The 14,196-nt window shown below is 38.7% G+C and overlaps 1 protein-coding gene across 2 annotated transcripts in view; it reads left to right on the top strand.

Moving 5' to 3' along the window:
• The first annotated feature begins 458 nt into the window (after positions 1-458).
• The window catches only part of LOC125048042 (netrin receptor DCC-like), a 92,919-nt gene continuing 79,181 nt past the window's right edge, over positions 459-14,196 (top strand). For both annotated transcript variants that reach the window (XM_047646665.1, XM_047646666.1), the window contains exon 1: positions 459-1,438. The gene's annotated coding sequence lies outside the window, so the exon portion shown is untranslated. The remainder of the gene's footprint in view (positions 1,439-14,196) is intronic.

Here is a 14,196-nt window from a genome sequence, read left to right on the forward strand (position 1 = left end):
TTTATACTATTTTATATATCATCTTATAAACCGAAAGCATTAAAACTGAACCATATATTAAAGAACTAGGAACATCAGATACAAACCAGGTACATAATTATCCATTAAAATTCTCTACGTCACTTTTTATACCAAGAGTGTGATGCTGATGCCTAAATAAATGAAACAGTTACATCAGCTATACGTAAATTACTCGAAGAAAGGTACAGTCAAGTATATCTCACAATTCTTCCTATACCTTACTTCCTGTACCTTGCTATACAATTCACGTATTAAATTACCCTAAACGATCGTCTACATCACCTTATATACCGAGGGTGTTAAGACTGGCCAGCGCGAATGAGTGGTCGGGATCGTCGGCAGTACGCGTGCGCAAACCACCCGGCCTCTGGATTCCCGCTGCTCACCTCGGTCGGCCGTCAGTGGCTGGGAGACTGTCGGCGTGTGTGAAACGGACGCCCTGCTGTCTCTGGCTCACGGAACTTGTTTGGACCTTCTCAGTGCTTGATTTCATTAACGGTGTATTTATTATTTCTTTATGGTATTGCTTGATATATTTCTTTTGGTTTCGTTTTACTCTGGACTTGTTATTGTTTGAGAGACCCAAGTGAAGTGAGATTATCGCAAGTGGTTTTGATGAATATATAAAAAAAAAAAACAATTTGAGATGAAATAATATACATATTACGCCGCTCTTTTTTTCCGTTGGGAAAACTACCGGATATAAAACACATAATTAAATATATGCATATTTATCTACATTGATTGTTCATCGTCCAGCACATAACTTTAAGTGCAGCAATAATAATGAAGTGTCCGGCAATAATCGGCTTTTGACGGTTGTTTCTCAAGTTATTTTGCAAATAGAAAGAAGGAAAGGTAGAAGGAAAATTCTACTGTAGAACAAGAATCGATTCGAAAAATGAATTACATCGCACATTCTACTGAAATAAAGCCCATTCTTCGGCGTTCTTGAAAACTCACATATAATGGTGATGTAGGCTTGAGAAGTACCTTTGTTATATACATATATATCTTATATCACAATCAAAACTAACAAATAAAAATTGCAGCAAATACAATCGATAAGATAAATTACTGAAGAAAAGGAGTTGGAAGCCTAAGGTTGACCATCAACCTCCCCCCCCTTTCAATCCCAGCTCCCCCCCTCCCCCTCCACCTCACCCCCCCAAAAAAAAAAAAAAAAAATCATGCAGCTCATTGGGAAAAAGTCTCCTCCCTCACCCTTTATCCCAAGTCTTCCCTAAAGAAGGAAAAAAATAAAAGGCCTTTGAACCAAAATAATACAAGAAATAACGACCAGGCCGGCCCGAAATATGACGCCGCCGCCGCCCGCTGCCACTGCTCCGTCGTCAGCGCCTTCTGTCTCGTCTAACGGCCTGCTCGCTCTATCTCTCGGCGACGCTCCTCCTCGCTGGTGAGTTTTGCGAGATTTCGTTGCAGTAGGTTTGTAATTATTTTGTGTGTGTGTGCTTTGTGTCGCTGTATTTGTTGTTACTGTGAAGGTAAGGTCGTTACAGAAGCGTTTTTGTTTTGCTTTTGTTTCGAGGCATTTTTTATGTATTTGTTGTTATTGTGAGGATATTGGTCGTTACAGAAGCTTTTTTTTGTGTTTTTTTGAAATGGTTCCTCGTGGCCAAAAGCTGAAGGCGAGATTTGCTTTTGGAACCCTTGTCGTTTCGTATATTTATTTGCAGCAGTTGTTGATATGAAGGGATTGACGCACAAGGGTCGTACGCGGTTTTTTGGTTGCAGAAACATTTTTCCGTTTATTTTTCACGTGTTTGTTGACTGTGGAAGCATTATCGTGGGTGAACGTTTGTTTTAGAAGCCTTTCCGTTTTACATTTATGTTCTTGTGAGCCTGTCTGAGATTTATGTCTTTGTGAACGTAAGGCATTATGAAAGACTTCGCATTTGAGGGCCTCTTCGTTTTGTATTTGCGCATTTGGTGTTGTTGTGAAGGCGTTAAGTATTTGTAAAGATTATTCTTTGCGATGTAAGTCATAATTTTGCTTTCTTTTAGGTGTTTCTGCTGTTGTTGTCATTATTATTAATTGATTTCTTCATATAGTCTTTTCGACTGCAAATCCTTAGATCTTAAAATTTGTTCATATATGTACGTGTTGGTAAGAGTGGTTTATCCATTCTAATATTGATATTATTCGTCTTATGTTGATCATATGTGGCATTTATTGTGCTTCGCATTAAGGGTTATTATATGTATACTATAAGTAGAGCATACCGTGGAATGTAACTGTCTTTTCCCATGTGTATTGGGAGATTGTATTGCCGTAGATCTGAATTTCTGCGTGTCTGAATGGAACCAGTGGTTTCACTGAATCAGACTGAATCTGTTTGAAATTGATGGATTATTTATCTATTTTTTCGGCAATAGGAATGAAAACATATGCGCATGCGCTTACACTCACGTAGATGCCTACATACATGCACATACACATACACACACGTACACGCACACGCACACGCACACGCACACGCACACGCACACGCACACGCATACGCATACGCATACTCACACGTACATATACACCCACACTCCCCTCTCCTCTCTCTCTTACTTCCTTAAACACACACACACACACACACACACACACACACACACACACACACACACACACACACACACACACACACACACACATACACACAAGGTGCTTACATTAATTGCTTAGATATACATACTGATCTCGTTTTACGCTCCGCTGTTTGGAGCTAAGGCGGTGCCCTTTGGGAATTTGGTTGTTCCTCGCTAGACGTTTTCCCTTTATGTATATTGCTTACACGCACGCACGCACACACACACACACACACACACACACACACACACACACACACACACACACACACACACACACACACACACACACACACACGCACGCACACGCACACGCACACGCACACGCACACGCACACGCACACGCACACACACACACACACACACACACACACACACACACACACATTCACATGCAGATACACCTCCCCCCCCCCACACACATTTAATATTTTTTTGTCGTTTTTTAATTTTGGAATGTTGAAGCATGTTGGAATCTTCTCTGACATCATAAATCTTATAAAACGTTTTTTCTTTGAAAAAAATAGAAAGCTACTTGTTCTTTCTGTGTTTCTACACTTATGAAAAGATGTGAATTTTATTATGTTACTATTTCCAACATTATTGTTGATGTAGCATTGATTAACACGCACACTGCTATCATTATTGCTGCATTTAACAATGTATATTAAAATGAAATTAAAACCTCTTCCTTTAGTAAACTCTAGTCTAATTATGATCTTTGTTATTTATTTATTATGTTTTTCGTTCTCAATATCTTAACGCAACACGTTACCATGCCAATAATGATTAAATATTAATGTGCGTTATAGTGAACCGTATAACACATACGCCTAGACAACACATAAATACATTCGTGGAGAACACGCTCTTGACATTCAGGGGAATATGAGTCTGGACTTACCTGAGTAAGATATAATACACTCGTGAGTAAGATCATGTTTTCACAATCCTGAATAAGGCGATGTTATCACACTTGAATTACCTTAAAATTACAGGTATATGTTAAAATTGCAAGGTAATTTTAACACATACCTGAATAGGGTTATGATAACACAGACTTAAGTAAAATTATAATAATAAACCTGAATAAGGAACAGTATAGGGACATACGAGTGGGGCCGTATATTTATGTGTATATATATTATATATATGTATGCATATATAAGTATGTATATATATGTTTATATATATAAGTATAATGTATGTATATATATGTTTACAGTATATATACACATCTGTATCTGTATATATATGTATGTGCGTGTATGCATATGTGTATTTGTATGTGTGTTTGAGCGTATTCGCGGGTACGTGTGTGTGCTTGCGCACGTTCGTCCATTTGTTCTTGTACATTATTTACAACAAAGGTTACCCGAATTCAAAGCATTTTACTTTGTTTAAAAAATATTTTTTAATAGTTTAACCCGAGGACGCAGTAGACAAGTTACTGAATATTGCACATTCGTAAATATGAGTGGTTGGAATTAAACGCACGTATCAATTTATATTACAACGTCTGGCCCGGAAATTTTAAATGGAACGAAAGCTAAATACATTTTTCATCTTTGTACGTTTTCTTTTTTGTTTTTTTCTTGTTTTGTTATTGTCTTTGTCGCCGGCAAAATTGGTACCCAGGAAAATCGTGAACACAAATTCCTACATCAAAATATCCACAAACTTGCTGTTCTTTATGGACGACAAATATTTTCTTCAAAGGTGAAATATGTCGGAAACTGTTTTTTATTTTTTATTATTATTATTATTATTATTTTTTAATCAGTCTTAGTTCTTAAATTTCAACCACCGATGACATGGGAGACAACTCATCCTAGTTTTACGACCCGAATGCCTTCCTAATTAGACCCTTGTTCTGGTCTCGTTGCTTCAATAATTTGTTCCACTTGTTTTGCTACGCTGTTTGTTCCGTTGTTCAGATCAAGTTAACACATTGTTACTGGATGTGTTGTTCAGCTTAGCCTGGTCTGATGAGACACATTCGTGTGGTTTAATTTTGTTTCTTTTCCCAGTCGGTCTAGATTTTCCAGACCTTTATCGCATTTTTTTTCGTTACATAATTTGTTTTCGGCGCTGTAGTCTATCCTGAATATGTTTCGCTTTGTCTCACCAGCCCCTTGCCCCGGTCTGTGTGGTCATAGTCCTTGATTTGGTAGACATCTTATTCTCCTCAAATTGGCCTAGTCATGCATCCGTCTGAGGTCGCTCTGGTCTGGTTGTCTCCTCCTCCGGTTGGTCTGCTCCGTTGCCTCTTTCACCGGTCTCTCTAGTATATCTTGTGTGGTTGTTGTGTTCTAGAAAGACAGCGAAACATCTTTTTTCGGTCAGTTATCCTCTCCTCGCCAGAACGGAGGCATTATTACACTGAGTTCCGTTTTCAGACATGAGTATTACCTTGCGTAGCATATTACCCAGAGTGCCATATGATTACACAGTATTGACTAGTGCAGCCTACGGTTATAGTGTGATATTGTGATTATCAAGTGTGGAGTGTACTTGCCCTGTGGAGTGTACTTGCCCTGTGTAGTATATTGCCGACTAGCATCTTATGCAATTTAGTATAGGCTTACCTAGTAGTGTATGACACTAACACTTGAGACACGTTGTTACCAGGTATAGTAAAATCTTACCAAGTGCAAAAGAAGACAGGAGTTGCATACGATTATAAAGTGTAGAATACGGTCATTAAACGTAGCATACAGTCACAACATGAGATTTCCAGAAGGATCTAGTTTAGCGTACACCTGTAAAGATCATCATACAGTTATCTAATGAAGCATACGCTTTCACCGATTAACAAGTAATAGCATCTGATCACCAAACCTAGTATAGAGTTACTAAGTGCAACATAAGATTCATGATTACCAAGTGCAATTACAAAGTGTAGCATACGATCACAGTGCAGCATAAGACTACCAAACGTATCATAACCAAATGTAGCAGCAGATCGCCAAGTGTAAATCAAGATCACTAAACGCAGTATACAGTTACCAAGTGTAGCAAACGATTTCCAAATATAGCATACAATTACCCATTCCTTCGGCTCCCATTACCCCCGTGAGCGGATTCCGGCAAAAGCATTTATCCGACGCCCGGGTCATCACAACTTTCCCGGTGATTGATAATTATCCGGCAGTTGCGCCTGAGCTGAATGGCCGACTTCCGCATGCGACTGTCACATTCTGTTGCCCTTCACATCACGCAAGTTACTGATCATATATCTATGGTATATTGAATATGTCCTATTGATGAAAGGTGATGATATATACCCTTGGGGATTTTTTTTCTTTGATAGGCCTATATACTTTGTATAGCTTAGTGTTATTAGTTTCTGATTATATCTATAGTGCATCGCGTATATCTCATTGATATGGGGCGAAGGTATGTCATCTGGGGAATTTTCACACACACACACACACACACACACACACACACACGCGCGCGCACACACACACACACACACACACACACACACACACACACACACACACACACACACATGTATCATAGCGCTGTCGGTTTAATTCTAATATTTATAGCGTATCGGGTATGTCATATCGATGGGCCAAAGTATGTCGCTTGTGAAATTTTCGTTTATTCATATATTAACGCTATTGGCTTCTCGTTAATTCTATAGTATAGAGAGTATGTCTTATCATTGAGGGCTGGCGAAGACATTACAAAATATTCTATTGCATATATCTTTTGCCAGGGCCCTTTGAGCTCCTGGCGATGCCTGAAGAGTATATCGAAAATGTTTTTTACAGAGATGACGCGAATATATCCCTCGCGTAGAGAACTTGTAGCTACATACTTTATGCATATTAGCGCTCTTCACTTCTGATTATATCTCTGTGGTATATCATATATCATAGCACTTTCGAGTATTTAATGCATTATATCGATCGTAGCGTAACGATGAGGAACGAAGCTATATATATATCCTTTGTACATGGGAATATTCGATTGCCTTTGTTATACACCATGGCACTTAAATTTCCTAATCGTATCTCTACGTATAATAGTGTTTCCCAACCAGGGATTTGTCGACCAAATCAGATCTACAAGGAATTGTGGAATGTTTAGAATTGAGAAACGTACCCAATTAGACTTTATATTATGCTTCTTACTTCAATCTACCTAGCAAGGAAAAGTAGGGTTTACTGTTTAAATTTAAACATTTTTTCGCATTTTCTTATAATTTTATATGCACATATACAAACACATACGCACGTGTGTATGAATCATATTCATGTGTACTAAAATACATACATACACGTAGATTTTGATTACTTGCTAGCTTACCTTAAATTATCCTACTAATTTCAACCTGTGACCACACTTCTAAAGAATACCAAGTATGTCTCAGGGACGAAATATATTCGAAAGAACGCCATTTGGTTTGGTGATTTTCAAATTACACGCTGAAGAGACGAAGGAGAGAAAGAGGAAGCGGCAGAAGAGGGATAACAAGAAAGTTAAGGACACGAAGGAAGACAAGAAAAAGGAAGAAAGGAAAAGAAACATACTTGGCAGAATGATAACTTACCTGCGATTTATCATAGACTGCTTTGTCACGAGGAAAATTACTTTATCACTGATGAGGAAATGATCGATCCAGCAGCCTCAAGTTAATTTCTTTTCCAATAAAAACAAATTGGACATTCTTTAACGTTCCTGACATTTTTTTTTCGAACTCGTTAATTCCTCAGTTGATCAGAATATTATATGATAAGAGACACGATTTCATATAATAACTTGAGGCAGATAATTAACAGCAGTAATGACATACCGTTTTATTTTATGATTATTATTATTATTATTATTATTATTATTATTATTATTATCATTATTATTATTATTATTATTATTATTATTATTATTATTATTATTATTATCATTATTATTATTAGTAGTAGTATTATTATCATTATTATTATTATTATTATTATTATTATTATTATTATTATTATTATTATTATTATGGGTTGGGGGATGTGGGGGTCCTAAATAAAGCTGTTGAAGCACATTTTGTTTCTCATGTTACTTGTTCTTGTCACAGATTCATTCCCTGTGGAGGTTAGACGCTGACGGTGTTTCGAAAATAGATTTCATAAAAAAAAAATCAAAGTTATTAATTTTGATGGGATTATCTGGTATAAATATCGAGATATTCGTGAAAGTCCGTATTATATTACGGATTTTTTAATAATGGAAATGGCATTCACATTTGAACGCTGACATTCAATTAGCCTACAATGCAAACAATTTTATAAACACTTAAGATTACCTGTATTTTGTATCGCATTTATATGGCATTTGAATACACACTATATGTCTGATAAATCATAGAAGAAATTGAATTCTGAAGTTGGTTCCACATAATCTTAAATACTACATCTCCTTTATACGACCCTCCACACACACACACACACACACACACACACACACACACACACACACACACACACACACACACACACACACACACTGTATATATATATTTTCTTTTTCAATCTAGATCTAAAGGTCACGGGGAGTTACGTTGTTGTAGCTGTTAAATCATAACAAATAAATGTCAATTCAACCGCATATTTATTTTTCAAATGTGAATACAAGAGAAAGAAAAAAGGGTATAAGAGAGAGAGAGAGAGAGAGAGAGAGAGAGAGAGAGAGAGAGAGAGAGAGAGAGAGAGAGAGAGAGAGAGAGAGAGAGAGAGAAGACAGATGTAAGTATGATAATTATGATAATTATAATGAAAAAAAAAACGTATCACAGAAAACAAAAGAAAGGGAATATTAACTGAAATCCTGCCATTGCTTATCCTTCCTGATTGTGGATTGTCATTATGACGACCTCATTTGATTGTACATCAATTTTACAATTTTTTCGCGCGGCTTATAGTTTATTCATCATATTTGTCTGCATACCTTGTGCCTTTCCACGATTCTTCTTTATTTGTTTACTTGATTATATATCTATTATGTTATTTATTTATTATTATCATTGTTATTGTTCTCATTGGTATCATTATTATTGTTATTATTATTATTATTATTATTATTATTGTTATTGTTATAATAATAATAATAATAATAATAATAATAATAATAATAATAATAATTATCATTATTATTGTTAGAACAACAAAAATTATAATAATTATTTTTATCATAATCATAATTCTGTTGGGAACCTTGTCTCGTTTTATATATATATACTAATTTTTCGCGTGTACCTTCCGTATGCATGTAGACTTATATATATTTTTTCTACCTGCGTATCTTGCCCTTTATTTTACTTTTCTTAAAGTATACTTAATCGATTTCATTTTTTTTTTTTCAATTGCGTTCCTGTTTCCTTTTTACATTTTTTCATGTACCTTTATTTATTGTTAATAATTTATTTATCTATTTATTTACTGTCCTCTATCCTGTTCTGCATATCTTCCCACATTTATCCACTCTTTTCCTTTTATATATTTGAATTTCTCCTTATTGATTTTCGCACTTTACCCCCATTTCATATTTTTATACCTCCCCCCCCCCTCCCCCGCGTACCTCCTTCCTTTCCATACTTCTCTCTCCCTCTCTCTCCCTCCTCTCTCCCTCTCTCTCCCTCTCTCCCTTTCCCTCTCCCTCCCCCCACGAACCTTTTACTTTTCCTTAATTATTTCCCTTTTTTCCCCTCTCCCACCTATTTCCCTTACTATTATTTTTCCCCTATTTTTTTCCTATTTTTTCCCTACTTCACCTCGTCCCTTTCCACAATTTTTCGCGAACCCGGATAGAAATGTAGGTGCTGTGTGCGCTTTCATTCTCGGTATAATGCAAACACGTCGGCAATTCATCTGCTTAACATGTTGGTTTACGCAGCCGTTCGCCCATTGGGTGAACAAAGGAGAGGGAAATGTATGATGATTTTTATTTTTGTCTGAAGTCTGGAGTCGATTTTATGTACGAGGGAAGGAGGGAGGAAGAGAGAGAGGGAAGGAGATTGGGAAGGTAGGAGGGAAGGTAGGAGGGATAAGGAATTAGCGGGAGAGAAGGAGGGAGGAAGAGAGAGAGGGAAGGAGATTGGGAAGGTAGGAGGGAAGGTAGGAGGGATAAGGAATTAGCTAGAGAGAAGGAGGGAGGAAGAGATAGGGAAGGTGAGAGGGAAAGAAGGAGGGTAGGAGAGATAGGGAAGGAAAGATGGAAAGGAGGGAGAAGGGATTAGGAAAAGAGGAAGAAGAGGGAAGGAGAGAGAGAAGAAAGGAGGGAGAAGGAATTAGGGAAGAGAAGGAGTAGGATGGGAGAGAGGGAAGGAAGAAAGGTAGGAGGTAGAAGGAATTAGGGTAAGAGGAGGACGGAGGGAGAGAGAGAAAGAGGAAGGTAAGGTGAGAATGAAGAAGGAAGAGAAAGGGAAGGAGGAAGGTTAAAAGGATGCACGATTATAATTGGATATGGACGACGTGTAACTAAAGAGAGAGAGAAAAACAAAAAAAAAGTGGACAAAATAAGAAACGAAACGAGAAAGGGAAAGAAGACATAAAGAAAAAGACAAAAAAAAAAAAAAAAAAAAAAGAGAGAAAGGAAAAAACGAAGAACGAAGAAAACAAAAAAACGGAGAAGACACACGCCAATGATCCCAGACTTTCCCTCGTTTTTCCCCTATAGTTTCCTCCCCTTGACACGCCTCTCCCGAGCTTGACTCCGCTCCCCCCCCCCCCCTCCCGTGTTCCGGCTCGCTCAATACCTGCTCTAACACACTCCATCCTCAGCCGCACTCCGGACAAGACTCCCACTCCACGCCACGCAACGCAACGGCGCTCCACTCCAACGCCGCTCAGAGACACTTCCTCACACTACGCCGCCAGATGTTGGACGTTAAAACTTGACCTGTCTCTCGCCTCCTCCTTTTCTGTCTTAATGATCTGCCTGACTACTTTGGTTTGTTTTGTGTCGAATTAATTCAAGGTTTTATTTTATTTTTTCAATTTATTATTGTTATTATTTAAATTCTAATGCTTCTTTTTTTTTATTGATTCTTACCGAGGTGGTAAAGTACTCCAAGTGTCTAGAAGATGAGGATGTTTACACTTTTCCTCTCTCTGGACTTCCTTAAGTACCTCCCTCACCTGAGAGAGAGAGAGAGAGAGAGGGAGAGGGAGGGAGGGAGAGGGGGAAGGAGAGGGAGAGGGAGAGGGAGAGGGAGAGGGAGGAGAGAGGGAGAGAGGGAGAGGGAGAGGGAGAGAGAGAGGGAGAGAGAGAGGGAGAGAGAGAGGGAGAGAGAGGGGAGAGAGAGAGAGAGCGAGAGAGAGAGAGAGAGGGAGAGGGAGAGAGCGAGAGAGAGAGAGAGGAAGAAAGAAGAGGAAGGAAATTAAAAACAACGAGAAAAATGGGAATAGTTAGCAAGGAAGATAAAGGAAGGAGAATTAGAGAGAGAGGGGGTAGGAAGTAAGAGGAAAGAAATGGAAAACAACGAGTAAAAGGGAAATGGAGAGCATGGAAGATAAAAAAGGCAGGAGAGTTGGAAAGGGGAAAGGAAGGGCATGCGGAAAGAAGAAGAAGAAGAAGAAGAGAGAGAGAGAGAGAGAGAGAGAGAGAGAGAGAGAGAGAGAGAGAGAGAGAGAGAGAGAGAGAGAGAGAAGAGACCGAGACCGAGTGGGAGAGAAAGAAAAAGGGGAGGGGGGGGGGAGGGATAAGAGCGAGCGAGCGAGCGAGCGAGATCTAAGAGGTACTATCACAGTCCATACGCGCAGCCTTTCCCGAAGGAGCTCCTTGCTACAAAGTGTCCTTTTTTTTCTCTCACGTGACTAGTTGTAAGGCGACCTATTTGTGAGGAAAGACTCGAAAGGTATTTGAGTGTCTTGATACTGGCAACAAGGGCGCCATAGTGTTGGAAGCAAAAGAAACCAGAATTAAGCCACTTTTTATGGCAGTCAGTGGTCTTAATAACCTCTTTTGGAGCAGGAGTATGGGGGAAGCTACTCACATGCGTTCTTTAAGTGGATGGAAAAAGCTTGTGCACATACATTCACACTGTATAGCTGTATAGTCCCACGCAAGTACAAATTATTTGTAACATGTAGAAAAGTCTGAGGAAGAACATACGCGGTAATTTGTATAGCATCATTGTAAGTATATATATATATATATATATATATATATATATATATATAAACATACATACATACATATACATACATAAACACACACACATGCGCGCGCACGCGTACACGCACATATACACATACATACACATGTATGTGCATACATGTATAACTAAACGCTTACCGTACAGTAATATCTGCCTATTCGTATGTTCTATTCAGTAAGAGGAGGAGCCTTTTTCACTGCAATGTATAGTATCTTTTTGCACTGCGTCGTTCCTCCACAGGCAGAGGAGCGGGGGGGGGGGGGGGGGGGTCAGGAGCACGAGATTATTATGGACGTAAAAAAGCTTATTTAACTAACGTTAATCAGCTGGAGCGGATCATTTAAACTCTTCATCATAATCATTTTATGTGTCCTCGTAAATTAGGGATTTATTTTCTTGATATATTAGTGCGTATTATGATTTGCATTTGCTTGTTGGTATGTTACTTTGATATTGTATTCGTTATGCCTGATATTTTTTTTTTCTTTTTTTTACTTTTTTTTGTAAGGGCTTCACATTCACTCTTGCATTTACACAAAACACACACACACACACACACACACACACACACACACACACACACACACACACACACACACACACACACGCACGCACGCACACCTGTACACTGATACACTACCCAAACACCCAGCGACACTTGCACAGCCAGATACACAGGTACACACCCAACGACGCTAACACAACCAGGTACACACACACACAGGTGCACACAGATACACACCGCCCACCGTCCCTTTCCCAGACTCCGTATAAACTAGGTCCCGAACCCAACAATTAGTGTGACTTCCAGCCTTTGCCTCTCTTGATAATCTCTAAATCACCGAGTTAGGTCCCAGCTGATCTCCAATTTGGTGTCCTCGCGAAGCCTTCCTTTGCCCTTTGCCTCACACTGGGGCGTCTTGATTTTCCTACTATTTCTTGGGTATTTCATCCCGGGTAAAAGGTGGTCGTGTGGACAATGCTTCGTTGGGGAGTTGTCCTGCCCTTCGAGTCCGTCAAAATACGTTGTGGTTTTTCGCTCTGAGTCGGTTGTAGTGAGTTGATACGCCATGAGAAAAGGTCATTGTGGCTTCTCACTCTTAAGGCCTACGTGTGGTTTTAGGGCGTAGAATACCGTCCTTCCCTGAACGTCGAAATGTCATTGTAGGAATTAGTACGGCTCTAAGTGTAGAAATATTATTGTGTTCTCTGTAAATCACATATTGTTGCAGTAAATATGAGTTATTGTAGCTTCTTGTTGAATTATGTACAGTTGTAGTGAGTGAATAAGGACACCAAAGTAAACTACATAAATGTAAAATATTAGAATGACTTTCCACTCTAAAGTACATTTTTATAAAAGTAAAATATCAGAATGGCTTTCCACTCTTAAGTACAAGCAGTTGATAAGACATTCTTAATAAACTGTACCACGTTACGTCAAAGCACTAAACATCATAATAGAACTTAATATTACTACGCTATCCGAAAGCAAATGGCATTGGCATTAGCTTCAGTATATTCCAATTAGAGTACTAATGTATCTCGGTGACAGGCTATGCATGCATTAAGGAACTATCCAACAGAACAGTCAAGCACATTTAACGCTGCAATGGATTATTGTTATACGCTGAAACGATAGTTCTCCACGTCACAAATGTGGAACAGGAGAGGGATCTGTTTATTACACCTCTGTGCTTCCGTCAACGCATGCCAAAGCTATTGTTACTTTGAGAGTCTGAAGTACATTATTAACCCTTCGCTATACTTCACTTCGGCACATTTCCCTGCAAGCATTACATCGACATAATTTTTTTGGTTGGGTCTTTGAAAGCACGACGGATACATCGAAACACACTCTCTTCTAGTAGTTATTTTTTTCAGTGCCGATATATACCCAGACGTAGCGTACACGGAGTGAATGTTTGTCCGAGTAACTTTATTAACAAAAGACCTTCGAACCTGTTCTTCTTTTGTCTGAGAGCGCGAGGTTACCTTACATTTTTTTTCTTCCTTTTTTTTTCTTCATTTTTACTTCGCTTTTGCAACCTCCAAATTTCACGGAAAACTTTACGAATCCTTCAGCTTTCCTTTGCTAGCTGTTTGCTCCTCTCTTGTTGACTCTCGACTGTTTACAAATCTTGTTTGTTTCAGATAAGAGGGTTTTTTCCGGGGAGGGTGAGGGGGTGTGGTAGGGGGAGGGGAGAGCGGGGGGATAAGGCTGACTAATATTTGTGTACTATTTTAGAATTGCCATAACTTTGGAAGACTGTGTTCCTCAGTCTTTTATCTGAAATAAATAGAGATAGATTGATTGAAGAAGAGAAAGAGAAAGAGAAAGAAAGCGAGAGGCAGACAGACAGCCAAACTAACAGCTAGCCAGCCAAACAAACAAACAGGAAGAGAGAGACGAAGAA

This window comes from Penaeus chinensis, chromosome 42, assembly GCF_019202785.1.
Source record: "Penaeus chinensis breed Huanghai No. 1 chromosome 42, ASM1920278v2, whole genome shotgun sequence".
Lineage (NCBI taxonomy): Eukaryota > Metazoa > Arthropoda > Malacostraca > Decapoda > Penaeidae > Penaeus > Penaeus chinensis.